We start from the raw sequence: 7,268 nt of genomic DNA on the forward strand, positions 1-7,268 counted from the left end.
TTTAAAATTCTTTTGGAATAATATAAGCATCATCTACCTCCACTAAATTAAGAATTCCCCAAAATGAGAGATACAGAATAATTCCTATATTTATCAACCCTTTAGTTTTCTTTCTTATAATATTTGGGTGACTTTGCATCAAACATGTGGACAACAGTACTAGAAAATCAGCCATGTGCTTAGAGACAAGACCAAAATAAAACCTATCTGAAAATATGCATTCATTTATTCACTTTGACTAAATGGTAATATGTATATTTAATAAAATTTTAAACTTTTTTAATGAATAAAATCACATATACTTTCCACCATATGACTGAACTGGAACAATAAAATTTGAATATTTTTAAGATATTAATGTTAAATCAAATCAAAACTATTTTATTAGTGAAAAAAAGAGCCTTACCCATCCAAAGTATTTAAAAAATACAATCATAATACTTTGTTTTGAAATTACTGTGCATATTTATTGTATACTTTTTATCATATTCTATTCTTTAGAAAAAGACAAATCTGTTTTTTTTTGTTTTTTTTTTTTTAAGATTTTATTTATTTATTTGACAGAGAGAGACACAGCAAGAGAGGGAACACAAGCAGGGGGAGTGGGGGAGGGAGAAGCAGGCTTCCCGCCGAGCAGGGAGCCCGACGCGGGGCTCCATCCCAGGACCCTGAGATCATGACCTGAGCCGAAGGCAGACGCTTAACGACTGAGCCACCCAGGCGCCCGACAAATCTGGTTTTTAATCCTGGTTCTCTATTTACTGAATGGGCAAAATTGGTAATTTATCTAAAGGTTCTAAAAAAATTCTTAATTTCATCATCTATTGAAAGGAGGAGTCAGTATTAGCACCGTAGGGTGATTGTAAGAATATAATGAGTAGGAAAAGGGTTTAATGGAGAGACGATAATATTGAATAAACTGTATTCATATTAATAGTGAACAAAGTAGCAAAAATAGTGGAAGTTGTACCAGTGATAGAAGTAGTCATGAGATAGCATAGTTAGAGCAAAAGTTATAATTTTACTATTTTTTGGCAAAATATAAAAGGCATGGAAGAAATTTTGCCCATAATTGTCCAGCTTGGTGTTTTGCATATTTTCTCTCTCTCTTCCTCTCTCTCTATATATATTGTTTGTCCTCTACTTTAAAAGTAAATTGTTAAAAAAAAGAAGGAAAGAAGAAGAAGAAGAAGAAGAAGAAGAAGAAGAAGAAGAAGAAGAAGAAAGAAGAAGAAGAAAAAAGAAGAAGAAGAAGAAAGAAGAAGAAGAAGAAGATAGCAGGAGGGGAAAAATAAAGGGGGGGAATTGGAGGGGGAGACGAACCATGAGAGACTATGGACTCTGAGAAACAAACTGAGGGTTCTAGAGGGGAGGGGGTGGGGGGATGAGTTCGCCTGGTGATGGGTATTAAAGAGGGCACGTTCTGCATGGAGCACTGGGTGTTATACACCAACAATGAATCATGGAACACTACATCAAAAACTAATGGTGTAATGTATGGTGATTAACATAACATAATAATAATAAAAAAGTAAATTGTACACATTTAAAATTTTCTGAATTTGGATATGCATCTGAAAGCCAATGATATCTCAGTCTTATAATTGCAATTTTTTTCTTATAGTACATTGATTTAAAAACACCAAACCTTGAAATATTACACATATTTTGAAGTATAGTTTTCAATCTTTTCTTCATTTGCCATTTCAGTAAAAGCATCCTAAAATATATATATATTTTAAGCATGATGTTTTACAGGTTTTTACCATATGTATTTTCAGCTGTTCCTAATGTTGGATATTCAAGTTATTTTTTTCCCTTTTATAAACAAAGCGGCCTTAAACATCACTTTGCATAGATCTAAGTGAACATCTCTTGTTTGGTTCCTCTGAAGATCTTTCTATCAGTGGAATTTCATTGTCAAATGACAGAAATTTGTTTGTTATTTGTAGGAGCTTTTTTTTTTTTTGATTGCTTCTAATCAAAATTTTAAATTTCAAAACACATGTTTGTGCATTTCAGAAAATAAACAAGATACAATAAGTAAAAAGATAATTCCTTTACCAATTATTTATGGTTAAGAACACCTGCATATTTAAAAAAAAGAACATCTGTGTATTTATCTACTAACAGTTCTTTTGTTTTATTTTCATTAATTTGGTACATAATATTCTTTTTTTTCAAGTTTTTATTTAAATTCCAGTTAGTTAACATACAGTGTAATATTAGTTTCAAGTGTAAAATTCAGTGATTAATTACTTATATACAATACCCAGTGCTTATCACAAGTGCCTTCCTTAATCCCCACCACTTATTAGTCTTATATTTTTAACTTAATAGTGCTTTATAAGTAAGAATTTCAACTTTATAGGTGTCATACTGTATTCTAATTGTATTTTAATATATTTAACCCACGTTTCTGTTTTTTCATTTAAATAGGCTATACTATTAATAAATCCAGATATAGAAATTATTTTGTTTTTTAAACTAAATTCCTAAATATAGATTTTTTTTTGAAAATGTGTATGGATATTGTAAGACTTTTGATATATACTCACGATTTTCAGAAAGATATTAACAATTGCCACTTTTACCAGCATCTTCTAGCTATGAAGTTGTTAGGCCAGATATAGGTCTCCCCTTCCAACATTATCAAGTTAAAAAAATCCAAGATAAGATAAATCAGGCCTAGAAACTGGGGACTGATATGTGGAGTTGGTTTTTTGTTTGTTTTCTTTCTTTCAACATTTGTAGATAGGACCAGAGAAATTTAAATCCTGCTACTGACAAAGCAGGATATTATGTAGGAGGTAAGTAATAGTAATTGTGGAAGAAACTATTCACCCATCCCAGCCCAAGACAGTTCATTGGAGTGTCATTCAGAGTGTGTGAGGTGACTTATCAGCCTTATGTTTAGTGAGAAAAGAAAAGTCTGCATATGAGTTAGGGCATGCATGTTTGTTTTAAAATTAAGAAAATAGGGCGCCTGGGTGGCTCAGATGGTTAAGCGTCTGCCTTCGGCTCAGGTCACGATCCCAGAGACCCGGGATCGAGTCCCGCATCGGGCTCCCTGCTCCTTGGGAGCCTGCTTCTCCCTCTGCCTCTCTCTCTCTCTCTGTCTCTCATGAATAAATAAATAAAATCTTTAAAAAAAATAAAAAAAATAAAAAAAATAAAATAAAATAAAATTAAGAAAATATATCTAGTAATTATGTCCTTGCAGAAAATAATCTTTTTTTTCAAGTTATGACTTCATAGTCATTCAAAACTCAACTTGGTTTTGCGTTTAATTATGGGTGTTCAACCTTTCTCTGTATTTGAGTCTTCACGGGAACATCAGCAAAGTCCTACTGTGTATCAGATAATCTTCCATTTAATCGGTGTGTCTTGAAAATTGGTTTTATATTAGTGTGAAGGATCTAAAACAAGATTTTATTTTGTATTAGTGTGGACATAATTACGTAAAGCTAATTTCAGTGCAGGATAAGAAACATAACATTATTTTTACCATGGAGACATTAACAAATGAAGCCATCCTCTATGGCTTTACTGATAAAGATAGAGAAGGATGTCACTGATCTTAGATTCATTTTATAATTATTATTTTAATAAAACGGTGTGAAAGATGAAAATAGGTATCCTTAAGGCACTTTTATAATTTCTGTGGGTGTCTTTAAATTCTTATGAATCTTAATGCTTAATAGTTTCTTTGAATGATCTATGATTTGCTTCCCCAGTTTACAAACACATTGCTTGTTATTACTTCCTCAGGGTATGGTTGTCCTGAATATCACATAGAAAGATAATATCATTTTTATTTTAATTTGTGGGTGACTTGTTTCATATAATACTACACAAAATTAAATCAAAATAATTCATGAATCAGTTATAATAAACCCTGCATATATAATTGATTCCAATTTAAAGCAATTGGCAAGTATGGACACTAATGCATTCATTGCATTTCTTGAATCTTTCGCATGTGTTTGGTAAATTCATTACAGATATAACACAGTAAGTGTGAAAACTTTATTTTATTTTTTTAAAAGATTTTATTTATTTATTTATTTGAGAGAGAGAGAAGGAGAGACAGCATGAGAGGGGAGAGGGTCAGAGGGAGAAGCAGGCTCCCCACTGAGCCGGGACCCCGATGTGGGACTCGATCCCAGGACTCCGGGATCCTGACCCGAGCCGAAGGCAGTTGCGCAACCAACTGAGCCACCCAGGTGCCCCAAGTGCGAAAATTTTAAATGATAAATTTACTATACCACATGGTTTGGGAATTTTTCCTTAAGGAAATAGTGTGTCAATGCATAGTTATTTCCAGATAAATATTTGTTCTTAAACAATCAAGTCCAATTCATTCAAATGAACACATTAATAAATGGTGGAATATATTACAAGTACATCCTTCACATTGATAACTTTTTAAAATAAAAAAATAAAAACACCAAAAATTATTGGTTAATTCCGGTGCTGACTGGGATTAAGTACAACTTTGCATCATCATTCCTAAACTTCTTACATTGAAAATCAGGGTATCCTCCCAAGAACCGGATAACCGAGATTTTATGCAATCCATCTATGTTTTATTCAATCACTCAGTATATTTCTTTTGAACCCTAATTTGTGCAGATCACTGCTCAATGCCAAGGGTACATAGAAGTTAATAAAATACTCCTCCTGTCTTCACGTATTATACAATCCAGTTTGGAAGAAACAAATTTAATGCAACAGCTAATTATTATACAATATACACCCCATCCATAGAGCAAAAGTGCAGGAATATTCTAAAGAATTCCAAGGGTTAATCACTTCTTAGGAATCAGAAATGTTTTATGAGACACACAACTTAAACTATATTTTGAAAATTAACGAAAAGAAGACAGAAGTCCTTTAGCCATGAAATGTAATTTAGCAGCTCTCGCCTGTTCTTACTCACATGGACTCAATCACTGAATGACAGTTTATTTTACTAAATTACTCCTTATGTGGGACAAATTGTCATTCCCCTAGTGACTTGATGAGGAAGGTATACAGCATGACGAGTGAATATAATGAGAGAGGAAACATTATTCTTTAGGGTATTAATAATCCCTTGTAATAATCCAAGCTTATTATTTAAATTAAAGTGGAATATTTATTAACTTGTTCTAACTATGCAAGCCTCTGTGAGATAAGCAAGGCAATTTTAGATAATCCTGTGAAATAGTCAAGGCCAATTTTAAAGATGTAAAAACTGAGGCCGCGAGAGACCTTGGTCTGAATAACTCTTGAACACAGGCTTGGGAATTAAATCCAGATATTTTGAATCCTATTTTAATTTATCTTTTTACTGTACCACATTGCCTCTTATAAATAGGTTTAGCATTTGGATACCATGTTCTGTTATTAAAGCAGCTCACCACCCATCTTTTATATGAGGTAGAAAATAGGTTTAAGCCTCTCCAGGGGAGTTCTTAACCTGGAAAGGAAGGAAATGCATCACAGGTGAAAGACAGCAGAACAATGTGACCTGCTGCTAATTTGCAGTGGTATTCATTTGGGTGGGATTTGACATTTCTGGGTAGATGTATATTTGTGATTGATATTTCATTCTTTAAAGCACAGCCTTTATAACAGCTGTGAAATGTCAAGTTATTAATTTACACTTTGCAAAATGTAGTGTTAGGAAACCGATTTACATCTTTCCAAATTCAACCCCAGGGATACCAGGGATACTTTCGAGATCAGCACATCATGAAGAAGATTATCCCTATCAGCATAACTCTAAAGATTGCTTCTCAACTTTCAGCTCCGCATATAGGCAAAGGGATGAGAAAGGTGTTTTGGTCCAGCCATGGGAGATGCAATCCAAACAGGAGGAGGTATGCTTTGCAACTTGGGACACGACGGGTGGGGCATTTTCCTTCTCATCCTTTTTTGTTTTTGAGTTATTTTATATCATCTTGGGAGGAGGGTACAGGGCTGAAAATATAATGGATTCCTGCTTACTACAGTAGAACTACTTCATGTTAAATAACATGCAAAGCCTATGTTACAGGTTGTCTCCCTGTAATATTTTCTTTGATTATTTTTCCTACAGTGTAGATGCAAACTTCAATAGTGAGCAGTATTGTCTAGGTGTGCCTTGGGCATGCATTTTAAGATATATGAAACACTTTCATAATAAACTTTTTGAGAGCAAATCCATGATTTAATGTTCAAATTCTATTGGAAATAACACTTGGAAATTGCATTAGAGTTGAATGAATTTTTAATCACTGACCCCCACATTTTTTTTTTTTAATTTTAGAGGATTATATTAACTGGGTCTTCATTTTATATTATATAAAATATTTAAATAAGCTTTGCAATTCAGTCATTAGCAAAGAAAAAGAAGGCTAAAACAAAAAAATAAAGGTGGTTCTCATTTCCTTAAAGATATCACTATCACATGCCTGACTGACATTTTAATTGGGCAAAGACCCAAAATATTTGTTCAGGAACATATTTACATATTTCAAATATGCTAGTTCCTTACTGAGCAATTTGAATCTTCATAAGAAAATGGAATTTTTTGGCAAAGATAAAAAGAAAAAAATGTAATCTGTACTATGTGATATAGAGATTCACTGAATGATGCTGAATTCATAAAATCGAATATATTGATGGTGATATTATTAAGTTGGATGAGTAAAATGATAACTACGAAATGTAACTTTTTTAACATTTTATTTATTTATCTGAGAAAGAGAGTGATTGAGAAAGAGAGAGAGAGAACACGAGTGGGGGCATGGGCAGAGGGAGAAGCAGACTCCCCACTGAACAGGAAGCCCAAGACACAGTGCTACATCCCAGGACCCTGGGATCATGACCTGAGCCTAAGGCAGAAGCTTAACTGAGTGAACCACCCAGGCGCCCCAATAACTATGAAATGTAGCTTAAAGGGAATACTAAAATTTTTTTCTCTGGTGCCTTAATCTCAGTGGCATAAATTGGATCACTGAAGGTTATAAATGTATTCCACAACAACTGAGATTTGTCTGAGATCTGCTTTTTTTAAAAAAATCATTGTATCTTCACATTTTATTGAAACGTAACAGTAATATTTTACTCAATAATGGGTAAGTTCACTGACAATTGTTTAGAAACAATTAATTTGAAGTTATCTTGCATTATCAACAAGTGACAGTATTCTCCACAATCATAATTAGACTGACATCCCCTATCCACCGCAGACCTGCCTCCATTATTAAATCCAAGAAGAGAATCAAATGCATTACTTA

This window comes from Phoca vitulina, unplaced genomic scaffold (genome assembly GCF_004348235.1).
Source record: "Phoca vitulina isolate PV1807 unplaced genomic scaffold, GSC_HSeal_1.0 scaffold5, whole genome shotgun sequence".
In the NCBI taxonomy this organism is placed as follows: domain Eukaryota; kingdom Metazoa; phylum Chordata; class Mammalia; order Carnivora; family Phocidae; genus Phoca; species Phoca vitulina.